This window comes from Zea mays, chromosome 1 (assembly GCF_902167145.1).
Source record: "Zea mays cultivar B73 chromosome 1, Zm-B73-REFERENCE-NAM-5.0, whole genome shotgun sequence".
NCBI lineage: Eukaryota > Viridiplantae > Streptophyta > Magnoliopsida > Poales > Poaceae > Zea > Zea mays.
The window spans coordinates 21,301,100-21,314,782 of NC_050096.1; the positions used below are offsets into that span (position 1 = coordinate 21,301,100).

The following is a 13,683-nucleotide window of genomic DNA, read 5'->3' on the forward strand; positions in this document are numbered from 1 at the left end:
ATGATGAAGGTACGTCCTTCATGAGCCATATTTCATACCTTTGTTTGTTTTTTGCTTGAAAAGTGTACCATCTGTTCTTCTAACCGCTACAAACTTACTTCCGCTGAAGATCTCCCATTTTGAATTATTTATTGATTTCTATGGTCTAAATGCCTTTCCAATCCAAAAAATCAAATAAATACCAAAGGTGGTCAAAAAATAGTGAAACTTGGCATGGAGTCTTAACTTGGTTCTAGTTGCTTGCGATAAAAAAATCAGAGGATTATACAAAAGTTAGTTTGTAGATTGTTCACAAGCGGTCACATCTCTCACTAAGATTCATAGCATTGGAGTAGTACTTCACGGTTTGAGCCATATTTCATACCTTTGTTTGTTTTTTGCTTGAAAAGTGTACCATCTGTTCTTCTAACCGCTACAAACGTACTTCCGCTGAAGATCTCCCTTATCGGATTATTTATTAATTTCTATGGTTTAAATGCCTTTCCAATCGAAAAACCAAATAAGGTTTCAATACGGTTTAAATACGGTTTGAGCACATTAGTTTTTCTTCTTAAAAAAAGTGGCGTGAGATGACAACTTTCGGAGAGCAGACGCGGTAAACAGCCCGCTGTCCGTGGGTGGCCCACACGTCAACGAGAATAAGGTTTTCTTCACTGGACCGATCCGAGTTGTTCCCCAAATCCACTGCCGCGCGCCCTTGCCGCTCAATCGCCGCTCACATCCATGAAGAAGCCCTTCCGTCCCCCTCAAAACCCCCGGCGACGCCGCAGCCGCGTTCACGCAGCTTGAGGAGGTGAGCACTCGGATCCGGCAAGGTGCCGCGAGCGAGGCGCGATGAGAGACCGTGCCATGTTCCATCTCCGCGCGCTTTTCTCGCGAGCGCCCTCTGCTAGCCTGCCTTCTCCTGATCACGCGCTGCCTCAAGTACTCGGCATCTCTCCCCCGTCCTTGGCGTCCACCACGAAGGACCTCCGCTTACCCTTCTGGTCGCGCGTTGCGGGTTACTGGGCCAGGTGTGTCTCCGTTCGGAGCTGGGTTCATGGTGCGCTTCTTCTTCTTCGTTCGAAGGCAGAGCGTCCGTGGAGGAGGCGGAGGGGTATTGGTGGAAGTGCTGCTGTTGGTGCACATTCACGGCGACCGGTGCGGCCTGGGGCACGGAGGCCATAAACGTCTTGTGTCGATTGTGCGAAATGGCCATTCTGTGGTTGCTGCTTGATTTATTTCGGGCTTTGGGGAATTTTCCTATGGGAGATCGACTCCAGGACGGGAAATGTCTGCATTAGTTGACAACAATAGCATAATTTGGGAAGCTAGTAAAGGTGACCCCCACTACAGTATGCAATCCATTATTTGCAGCAACATGGATTCTATCATAACTTGTATGGCTGATATTTGATTGTTTTCTCAGGCACAATGCAACAAAAGCTAGAGGGACATCTGCATATTGCTTCACTGAGTTCTGACAGAACATGTAAAATATACTAGTGAAGGTAGAATATAAGAATCATGATGAATCTAAGGTGGGTTTTGCTCTTCCTTCATTGCTACAACATTTGAATGCATGCTGAGTTTTAACACAGCAATACATAACCCTTTTTTGTCTTGCAGCCACCAATCAAATCTCATTTGTTTCATGATGAGTCACTACCATCTTTCTTCCGGAGGTTGGCATGGTCACCTAATTGATCTTTTCTAGTATTGCCAGCAGGTATATGTTGTTTTTGCATTAGTGTTTAGTGATAGTTAAGCTCATGTTTCTTAAGCTTTAAATTGTGTTCACTGGTTGCAGGCCTATTTTCAGCAAATGCCATGTCCTCTCAAGGTAGCTAAACGAGCCAGATACTTTGTAGTTCGACAACCTCAATCCTTTTGACCATGAAACGATCAGCTAAACTAAGATATCGTGCACTTACTTGTATTTTTGTTTTGACACCATTGCAGTATGACAAAATGGAGATGTGAAGCGTGGACAATCAGTTGGCACTGCAGCCATTGGTGGTCCATTCAAGCCTCTGAATCATGATGGAAAATTAGTAAGTCAATCTGAGTCTTTCGATCCTTGGGTACAAGTATCTTCATAGTATTAGTGTAACTGTTAGCGTTATTGTGTATACCTCTATAAAATGTTTATTTGATTAGGAAAGGTAACATGGACATTATTGGTCTCTTAGGAAATGGTAAAAAAATATAGAAACAAATGGGTTGATCTGAAAGCAATCTTCTGGCCTTACATAATGATGCTTATTTTTTCTATGAGCATCATCATTAATCAGCAAGAAATGCACTACTCCATAAGTCTAAGTATTTTAGCAAGGTGAAAAATTAGCTTTCAAGATCAAAGGCTCATGAATCTTAGATAATGTTAGTGACCACTTAGTAGCAGTAGCAACCAGATTGTTTTGTTGGAATCTGTGCTGATTCTTCGCCAAGCTACTCATCGTCGCTATCATCATCTTCGCCATTATGGATTGTTCTTTCTTCATTATTATCACTAGCATATTGCTGAAATGTTTCGTCTTCTTCGTCTTCAAATAAATCTTCCGGTTCATCTTCCCTTTGTCTCTGAAGGTCTTGAACTATACTTGCATGAACAGTAAAAGAATTTTCACCAACCAACGCGTCAATGTCCATATTGACATCACAATCTTGAATATGAAAATCAACACACTCATCGTCTTGGTATGACAGCTCCACACCCTTTGATATTTCATCGCTTGAAATTTCAGCCACATTCCACAAATGCCTATGTGAGAATTTTTGAACAACTCGCCAGTCTCCACGATATTTGGTGTCTTCCAAGTAAAATACCTTTGTCGCCTGTGTGGATAGAATAAAAGGATCATCCTTGTACCAAATACATGCATGGTTGATGCTTCTAAAGAATCCATCATCTTTCATCCTTGCCCTGTTACTACAGGTATCAACCCAATCACACCGAAATAGAACCACTGACCGATGTCTGCTAGAGTCTGCATTGTACTGCAGCTGAATTATTTCTTTCAAGCAACCATAAAATTCAACATCTTCTCCATTATGGGTGCCATCAACCATAACTCCACTATTCTGTGTCCTTCTATTTTTCTCACGCTCAATAGTGTGGAACCTTACACCACCAACAATACATGCTGAAAATATTCTTACTCGTAGATCTGGTTGACATGACAAAGCGTATAGGTCACCACTTACATCTTCACCATTCACAAATCGTAGAGTTGCAATCTGTACACATAATTCCCCAAGATGGTTAAAACATCTTCAACCACTAAAAATGGTTAAAGAAAATATGCAAGAACAACTCACATGGTTCTTAAACCAGGTAGAAAATTGTTTCTCAATGGTTTTTTCAATATCTTGATTTCCTTCATTCTGTAGCTCCTTTCTATATAACCCGCAGAGCATTTTTAAACAAACAATTAGCACATCAAATTAGTAGGTTTGTAGACAAATGAAGCGAAATTGTGGATACGAAGACATACTCTATATATTGTTCAACCTCCAGACAATTGTTTAACACATACCAAACCATCTTGTCATATATATTTTCTTGGTATGTAATCCTATGCCCTCCGAGTAAATCGACTCCATGTTGGAAAACAGATAAATCACCCTTGCTCATATCAACACGCTCTCTGTTCCTGCCCTCCCAATTATGTCGTGTGTCGAGATCATCAAAATACCGCGAACAAGCAGTCAAGCATTCATTAGCAACATATGCTTCAGCAATTGAGCCTTCAGGCCGTGCCATGTTCCTCACAGAATGCTTCAAAGTAAATAACCGTCTTTCGACGGGGTACATCCAACCATATTGCACTGGGCCTCTCAGGATAGCTTCATCAGGTAAATGGACAGTCAAGTGGACCATGACATCAAAAAATGCAGGAGGAAATATTTTCTCAAGCTTGCATAGAACAATTGGGATTTCCTCTTTCATTCTATGCAAAACATTTAACTTCAATGTCCTAGCACATAATTTCTGAAAAAAGTTACCTAGTTCAGCAATTGCTATGTACATGTCATTATCCATGATTCCTCGAAGAGCGGCAGGTAAAATATGTCGCAGTATTATATGGCAATCATGAGTTTTTAACCCTTGGAGGTTGCATCCATCAGCTGTAATACATGTTGCTAGGTTAGAAGCATATCCATCTGGAAACTTTACACTTCTTAGAAATTCATAGAAAGCAAGCTTTTGCTTTTTATCCATTGTGTATGGAGCAGGAGGAGCGTTATATGAATCTCCATCACGCTTCAAGTGCAAAGATTTTCGTATGCCCATGTCTTCCATATCAAGCCTAGCATTAATACTATCCTTCGACTTCCCGGGAATACCTAGTAATGTACCAAGAATCGACTCACATATATTTTTTCGATGTGCATCACATCAAGGTTATGTCGCAGCTTCAAACATGTCCAGTAAGGCAAATCCCACAAACACGACCTTTTCTTCCAACATTGACCATCATTTGCATCCCGCTTTCTCTTCTTGTTTTGAGGATGCTTTCCTGGTCTAACATCCTTGACACTGTCCAACCGCTGCTTCAATTCAACCTCACTAAATGCCTCTGGCTTGTCACGGTTTTCAACTTTCCCATCAAAGTCTTTCTTTCTTCTCCATGGATGATCCTTTTCAAGGAATCGTCGATGCCCAATATAGCAAATCTTATTCTGTATTCTTCTAGAGCAGGGATTTTTGTCACAATGCAAACAAGCATAATACCCTCTGGTGACTCTACCAGACAATGTGCTTAGCGCTGGATAATCATGTATGCACCATAGCACCGTAGCATGTAGAATAAACTCTTTTCCAGCTCTTGCATCAATAGTATTGACACCCAACCAAAGATCTTGCAACTCGTCAATTAGTGGCTCTAAAAAGACATCAAAATCCTTTCCTGGGCATTCTTTGCCAGGGATGAGTAGACACATCATGAAGTTTGATTGCTCGACACATACCCATGGAGGAAAGTAGTAAGGGATAACAAAAACAGGCCACATACTATAAGAGGAGCTCATTTTCCCAAATGGATTGAAACCATCTGTTGCAAGACCAAGCCTAATATTCCTAGGATCTTCTGCAAACCAACCGTGTTGCTTATCGAAGTCCTTCCATGCCTTACCATCCGCTGGATGGTTGAGCTCATTTTCCACAACTTTCCTCTTCAACTTATGCCATTGTGCCTCCTCAAATATTTTATTCGAGGAAAACATCCTTTTCAACCTAGGAATCAAAGGAAAATGTCGCAGTACCTTTTGATGACTCTTATTTTTACCTTCACCATCTTTCCATCTAGATTCTTCACACACTGGGCATTCATCTTTTTTTGCATAATCCTTCCGAAACAAAACACAATTATTTGGGCACACATGGATTGACTCATATCCGAGTCCTAATACACGAATAAGTTTCTTTGCTTCATTATAAGATGTTGGAAGGCTACATTGTGGGAACGACAATGATAATAACTTCAAAATTGCATTGAATGCCACATTGCTGATCCGATAAAATGACTTTATATGAAGTAACCGAACCACAAAAGAAAATTTTGTGAATGGTGAACCTGGGTGAAGTGTCTGCTTCATCTCATCTAACACAACTGCAAACATGGACTTCCCTGTACCTTCTTCAGATGTGAATAACGCATGCACCATATCTGGTAATCTATCATCAGGGTTATCTTGTTCATACTCATTCATACTAGCATCCTCATTTAAACTAGGTTGTTCATCTAGATGGTCAGCTTTTTCATTTAATCTGCCAATCAATAGTGGCTCTCCATGATGTATCCATGTTGTGTATGTGCTCGCCATCCCATTAATATATAAGTGATCCTCTACTTGTTATTTATGTTTAGAAAGTTGATTCAAGCACTGTCGACATGGGCATAGGATCTCCTCGGCATCAGGAAACCGCTCTTCAACAAACTTCATGAACTCATCCACCCCGGCTAGATACTTGTTGCTGAAAAACCTAGAATTGATCCAAGATCTGTCCATCTGCCATACATTGTAATAATAAAAGAATGTAGGTTAGATAAATTAAAATTCTAACCCACTAAAATTTTCTGAATAAATGTAACTAATACCAACTAAATATAATACTAGCCATGAAGATAATGCTTCATTTTTATTCAATTGCAAGGTAGCCAGAATGTTGAACCAGTTTTAGATTTTTAATTACTTCTTCAAATTCTTTATTATTCTCATGATTTTATTTTTGAGAGGTTACACAGTAACTGAAAGTTCTGTATATTTGAATCCCATCTTGCAGGAAACTAATTTGATGGTACAAAATGGCATTCTAGAGAAGGTAACAGATCTTATCACAGTTGTAGAGCCAAAAAGCATCGTTCTTGGTTCAGTTCCTAGTTGGTTGTTCTACCGAAGTTGTACGGGTAGTGGCACGCTCTCGCTAACCATATGGTCTTTATTGCAGCATTTCTCCTCAGAAAATTGTGTCAGCATGTAACGTTTTTATTTTTTGTTTCTAATAAAATTCACAAGAAAAAACATTCTTGGTAGTGCAGGTAATCACAGAGTACACACTTTTTTAGTACTCTTTTAGAATCTCTAATTCCCACATGTACTTCTGAAAGTGAAAATGTGCACTCTATTTCAATGGAAGTTGTCTTTCTTTTAGTTTCTCATCAGTTGCAGCACAGCTGATCTAACCAGTTTTCAGTCTGTGAAACCTGTTAACTTTTGTGTGTGTACCAGTGAACATCAGAGAAACCTGTGAACTTGTGTGTGAATTCTATGAATCTGTGTACCTGTGAACTTGGGTGTGAATATGTGAAACCTGTGTGAAATCTGAAACCTGTGAACTAGTGTTCTGTCTGTGAAACATGTTAAGTTTTTATGTGTAACCTGTAAACTAATGTGAAATCTGAAACATGTACTATATTAGTCACTAACTTGTGAACTTGTGCAGACACTGGTTTCCCTTGGCCGGACAGATTTCAAATTGAATATGTGGTTGTCTCTATCGGCAGCAAGGGATGAAACCTTGATGGTGAATCCTGGAAGATGGCGAATCCTGGAAGATGGCGAGTGCTCTATCTTGGAGACTTGGAAGATGGCGAATCCTGGAAGAACAAGCAAAAGTATGGTAAGATTAATGGTTTCAGGCCAAACATTAGGCCATGCTATGTTCCTACACCTAGAAGGATGGATCACGGATCATAACAGCCATTAGGAGTAACACCTAGGGCTGTTTTCATGGTGACAGATGGTACTTATGATCTACAAACCTTTTGATGTTTCTTCTCCCTTGTACGGCAGGAAACACCTTGCCGCGGTGATAGCGCCAGATCAGCCGTCGACGGCTTCAAGCTCCTGCGTGTGTTTCCGGCGTTCGGTCATTGCGTCTGTACCCTGCGAGACTTGTAGCCGGCGGGCTGCCTGTGACCTAGATGGATGTTCTGAGACTCGTAGCCGGCGGGCTGCATGAGACTCGTAGCCGGCGGGCTGCCTGCGAGACTCGTAGTCGACATGCAACAGAACTAGACGTGGACTTATTTGGGCATGGACATGGACGTGCAACAGAACTAGACTCGTAGCCGGCGGGCTACCTGACGTGTATGGACCTGGACGTCCATGGACCTGGACACGTCTTGCCATTGGGCCATGTTGCCTGGGTCGCTTCTAAAGGCAGTAAAATCATTCACCAAGGAGTCGACGACACAACTAGCTGATTTGTCTGCTCTGACGTGTGTGTAAGCAAATGTTGTATCAGGTCATGTTTGTAAGGTGTGGGAAATGAAGTCCACGCTTATGTAGTGCCACAAGTGTTACAACAAAAAACGTAGCATGCGCTCCTCTGATTCGTCAACATTATATTATATATTATATTTATTCATCGTCGTTATATTTATTTTGGGGTGAATCGAAAATCATGAAAATCTTGATAGATATAAATTATGCAATATATATGCAACTTTTGTTGGAAAAAACAATAGGATTCAACTGAATACTCTTCAATTGAAGTGGGCTCCTAGTCAAAGACGCTAGATGGGTCTAGAATTAAAATATGTGTAACAAAGTCGGCATTGCCTCTCCACATCTATAAAACAGTAGCTTGACCATATGCGTAGGTGCGAAAGATTTGTCATCGTGGGCAAGTTAATATATTATGGACTAAAAAACAAGGTGATAGGAGGCAAAATCCTATAGATTAGCTATATACTAGAGACACTTTAATATAAATAGATGAAAAATTAAAAAATAATTTAATGTGTTACATCAATAAGCACCTCATGCAGGACCCATTTAGCCTTGATGGTGGACCTTTCGTTACATCGATTATATAATATTTCATTTTAAAAATTCTATCACATATATCAATGATGAATGAGCTTGTCATACAATTGTCACAAGTCTGATGTAGAGCAAAATATGATGATTTATTCTCATGACGAACCCATATTGTCATGGATCATCGTCACAAAAAGTATGTTAGAATGAGTTATGACAGTTTTAATGACGGTGGTTAATTTTTTGTCATTAAACTTACACGTCTCATTGAAATCGTCATAAACAGAGCGATCTAATGACGATTCTCACTAGTGTCATCACATATTTGTCATAGAAGGTCACATGTGTTGTAGTGGTACGTCCTTCATGACCTTCGTCTGAAGATCATTATATCCTAAGGGAGATAATGCTTCGAAGGACGAAGGACTTTCACCATTAACATTTTGTGTTGCCTTGTTCTTAATTCATAGCATTTGAGAACAAGTCCCCAACAGTGCACCTGTTGAACGTTGCTTCGAAACTCTGAATGGCTCAGTAAAAAACAATCTCCTGTTGTCCTTCTTTGGTACATTCAACGATCTTCGCCTTATGCTTCAGAGATCGACACTCTGTTACCAGCTTATGCTTTAGAGATCAGCATTCTGTCCTTTGGGGTTAAGGATTCATTGGGTGCACCGGAGGTGCACCCAATGGGTGTAGCCCCCGATCTGAGTGGATTATTGAAAATAATTCACTCATTGATCTTCATCTCATGCTTTAGAAATCATCATTTTATCTTCGTCTCATGCTTTAGAAACCAGCCTTTTGTTATCAGCTTATGCTTTAGAGATCAACATTCTGTCCTTTGGGGGTTAAGGATTCATTGGGTGCACCGGAGGGTGTAGCCCCCGAGATTTGAGTGGATTATTGAAAATAATTCACTCAAAGATCTTCATCTCATGTTTTAGAAATCATCATTTTATCTTTGTCTCATGCTTTAGAAACCAGCCTATTGTCTTCATCTCATGCTTTAGAAATCAGCATATTGTCTTCATCTCATGCTTTTGTGAACTCAAACGACATGGTCTGCCCATGCCCTGTTAGGTTTGAAATTTATTTGATCAGTGACAGATTGGACGTCTGGTAGATGGCTCATGGCTGGTCCTCATTTCGCTTTGTGCTTTAATGCTTCTGCTGACTAGACTTGCAGTTCAATAGCTATATTTGGCTTTCCTCTGATCTCTATCGATATCTTCCTTCTGTCTTGATACATTCATTGCGTATATTGTATGGATGTGACTGCTTTGGAAAATCTATTGAAAATTCTTGGCCGTCCCCCCAATGGGTGTGACCAAGGGACGTCTTGGTACGCAGAGCGTTTAGTAAATTGTCCTGGAGTAGTAACTTGACGTGACCGTGGGGCGTAATCATATTGCCCAAGCAGTTGACCTTAGTCCAAATGGTGTCGTGTTACGCGAAGCGGCGTCTGCTGCCTGACTTGCTTCTAGGCGATTTGAATTGCTTATTGAATACTTGCGACTATTCGGTGATCGTGGTAGGAGATGAGCAATTGCCTCTGGCCTATATAAATAGACTGCTTGCCCTGTTGTTGTCTTCACGCATCCTCTGATCATCTGTTGCTTCTTTCTCAACCCCCTCTTCTTCTCCATCTAGCCTTGGGCAAGGACAAGAAAGGTCAGGGCTTGCCGCGTCGCTCCGGCGACAAACGGAAGCGTGAACCGAGTCCTTCGTCAGAGGACTTCGGTGACTCCGAGTACTCGGAGGAGGAGTTTTCCTCTGAGTCCGAGGGATCGCCAGTCTACGCTTCCCCTCGGCATCGTTCGACGATTCGAACGGCTCCCAGGGGATAGCCGCCAAGGTGTGGACGTACATCCGGTCCGTCGAGCGCGCCGTGCTCGAGGGCTCAGATGAGTCGGAGGTCTCCTCGAACGAGGAGAACTCTTCCGACTCATCCGAGGAAGGTAGCGGCAGCGACGGCGATGGCAAGGGCGACCACGGCGATGGCGGTGGTGATGATGGCGACGACGACGACAAGGGCGACGGCGGTAGGGGCGGCGACGACGGCAAGGGCGGCAGCAGCAGCAAGGCCAGTGGCAAAGAGCCACTGGCTTAAATATTAGTATAGATAATTAGTAGCAGTAGTAGTAGTAGTGAAATAATGTAGTGGTAGTTAGTAGTATAGTGTAATGTGAGTAATGTAGTAATGTAATGTAGTAAAAATGGGAAAAAGGTTGATTCATAATGGGTCAGTCTTTGAGTTTGCAAAGACCCCTTCCATTATGTAATGAAGAAATTTCAGTTGTTCTGAGCAAACTTTCGTTTTTTTCGCCGTTCTTTCTTTATAGTCGATTGATAGTATGTCTTTGCGCCTAACACTGCCGACGTTATTAGAAATAATCACCGAGTGATAACTGACGACACTGGTGTTTTAGAGGTAACTGCTTAGTCATGCTTGGTACTGTCAGTGTTTTTTAGAGGTAACGACTGAGTTATGCTTGACACTGTCAGCGTTTTAGAGGTAACAACCGAGTGGTGCTTGATGTTGTCGGCGTTTTTAGAGGTAACAGCCGATTGGTGCCTGACACTGTCGGTGTTTTAGAGGTAACAGCCGAGTTATGCTTGACTCTGTCGGTGTTTTTAGAGGTAACAACCGATGTCTGAAGTCTCGCTTTCCCGAGTGATGACTTGGCCCTTTTCATAAATGGCTCCCAACCCGGGAAAGCCCTATTTATACTCATGCCGACGTGCGCTTTTGATTTCTGAGCCCTAACTTCACATTTCGGCCTCGAACCGCTCTTCTGTTTCCCTGAGATTTCGCCCCCATTCGATCCGCCGACGAGATTGCGATGGCGCCCAAGCGGAAGAAACAGAGCTCCACCATGGCTATCATCCCGCCAATCGACCCCAACAGTCAGTTGCCATTCGCGGGTAACCATATGTCTGTAATTTCAGAATTTGATCTTCTACGCCTTGTGGATGTCGGGGTTTTACCCCCAAAAGAACTCTGTTCTTGGCGGATTTGCCGCGGAGTTACTGTTCCGACAGAGGACACTCATGAGTCCGTCGTTTATGTTCCCTTTCTTATCCGTGGTCTCGCTGTTCCCATTTCCCCCTTCTTCCACGGTCTCCTTGATTTTTACAATCTGAACTTGACCCACATGAATCCCAATTCTATCTTGCAAATTTCCATTTTTAATCATCTGTGTGAGGCCTACCTCGGGATTCTTCCCCATTTCAGCCTATGGAAGTATCTGTATCATTGTCGGCCTGGGATGGCTGGGGGACAACACCAACTTGTTGGCGGTGCCAGTCTGGAACTGCATCGTGGGAGGAAATCAGAGTTCCTCGACATCCCACTGAAGGATAGCATCAAGGTGTGGCGCCTCGAGTGGTTCATCGTGGAGAATCACTGCAAGTCCCTTCCCCCTCGGTCGAGGAGGCAGCCAGATGTCCGTACTCCAAGCTGGGTAGAATCTCCAACCCCTTCGGAGGTAACAGAGGCAAAAGTGTTGCTTGCTGAGGTCTGTTTATTGAAAGATAGAGGTTTGACTGCTGAAGATGTGGTCGCTGATTTCGTCTTCAAGAATATTCAGCATTTGAAAGACAGGGCATACTCAGCTTATCTGTACAGTGGTGTCAATGACTCTACCCGGGTTACCAACAAGAAAATTCCCACTGAAGATTTGGTGAGCCGACTGGACATGATTCTAAGGGGCAGAGTGTCAAATGTTGGAGCTCCTGTTGCCTATTCTGTCTGGAATCTGCCACCTCACCGGTCATTTTCTGAGTTTGTGTCCAACCCTCCTGCTAGTAATGGTGGTATGGGTCTTAGAGTGCGACCCTCTCCCGAGGACATTGAGGCTCTAATTGCCCCTCTTCAAAATATTCCCAATTATGAGAAGCAAACTCATTTTGAGATGCCAGCTAGCCTGGACGATGCAGAGATAGATGTTGTGCTTAGTATGTTGGCTGGGGAATCTTCCGACTTGGCCCATGCTGAGCCGATGGCTATCACAGCTGGGCAAGAGGCTGGCAAAGCAGTGGAGACTCGGAAGCCTGAGGGTGCTTGCCTAAAGTGTCCCCGCCTAGTTAGTCGTCTGACTACACCTGTTGAGGAAAAGAAGAAGAAGAGGCAGCTTCGGCGATTGTCATGCTTGGACCAGGATGCAGGTCCTTCTGCCCCGGCTCGTGATGAAGTGCCAGGAGAGGTCCTTCCTAAAGTTGATCCCAATGGGTGTGTTCTTCCTGAGGTTGTCCCAATGGGTGTGTCCTTCATGAAGTTTATCCCAAGGGGTGTGACCGTGCGCCGGCTGTTGTTTGTATATTTGATGAAGATCAAGAAGAAGAAGAAGAAGTCCCGCTGATATGTAAGAACAACCGACATTATAGAGGTAGTGAGGGGGGAGTGATATTCGTTCTCCAGCTCTTGTCAGCCTTCAGGAACTGTCAATATCGGATTTTGATCAAGCCCTTGAGGAGGTCGTCCCTGAGGATATGCTATCGGAGCCAACTACTGATGACGTGATGGCTGTTTGTTCGAAGATTCCAGACGTGGGATTGGAGGTATCCCGAGCAGTGTCTCATGCGTCATCGACTTTGGAAGACAGTCTTCAATGCCAAGACATTGGTCCGAGTTACCCGACTCACATGGAGGTGACAGGGGAGCCTTCAACCTTAGAGGTGGCTGCTGTAGAAAACCCAGCCCCTGAGGGTGGTGCTGGCAGTTACCCAGCCCCCGAGGGTGTCGTCGGTAGTGATCCAGCTCTGGTGGGTAGCGCAAGCTGCAACCCAGCCCCCGAGGGTGTTGCCGGTAGTGATCCGGCTCTGGTGGGTGGCACGAGCTGCAACCCAGCCCCCGAGGGTGTTCAAGTGAGCTCTCCTTCTCACACTTCCATGGACGTCCATGTTGGGTCGTCTCCACCTCGGTCCGATGGGGCGACGGCGATGCATGCTTCTACGGCATCGAACAAACAAGTCGCCTTGGAGGTCGGCGAGCTAGATGCGAGAAGTCTAGTATCCGCCGGTGGGGTTGAACTCACCCCTGGCAACGTTCTTCAAATTGTTCCTGCTGGTCTTCCTCCATCAAGCCATGACATAGCTCCCCCTGACTTGGATTTACCATCGTTCTTCTCCAATCTTCAGGTGAATCAGCTACTTGCCTTTTATCGTTCTTCTTGGTAAATTATCTTTCCTATACTCATTTGTCTTTGATTGCAGGCTTTGGTTGAAGGAATGTCTGCTCAATTGAGGTCGCATGGTGCCACTATCCCGGAAGGAGCTCTGTCTCTAATGCAGTGGAACCCATTGTTGCTTCAGAAACAGATTGCTGACATGAAGGCGTCGAACACTGGTTAGTGACCTCGTTTCTTCTTTAGTTGTTTTGATTTATTATCCCGTTTTTAATCATGTACCCCCTTTCAACTGCATTGTCAG

At 43.4% G+C, this 13,683-nt stretch overlaps 1 long non-coding RNA gene across 1 annotated transcript; it reads left to right on the plus strand.

Moving 5' to 3' along the window:
• Positions 1-1,785: 1,785 nt before the first annotated feature.
• Positions 1,786-7,308, plus strand: LOC103632009 (uncharacterized). Its single transcript, XR_002266641.2, has 4 exons — positions 1,786-1,822; positions 1,942-2,033; positions 6,269-6,307; positions 7,279-7,308. It is a non-coding gene; the product is annotated as an uncharacterized lncRNA (long non-coding RNA).
• The last annotated feature ends 6,375 nt before the right edge of the window (positions 7,309-13,683 follow it).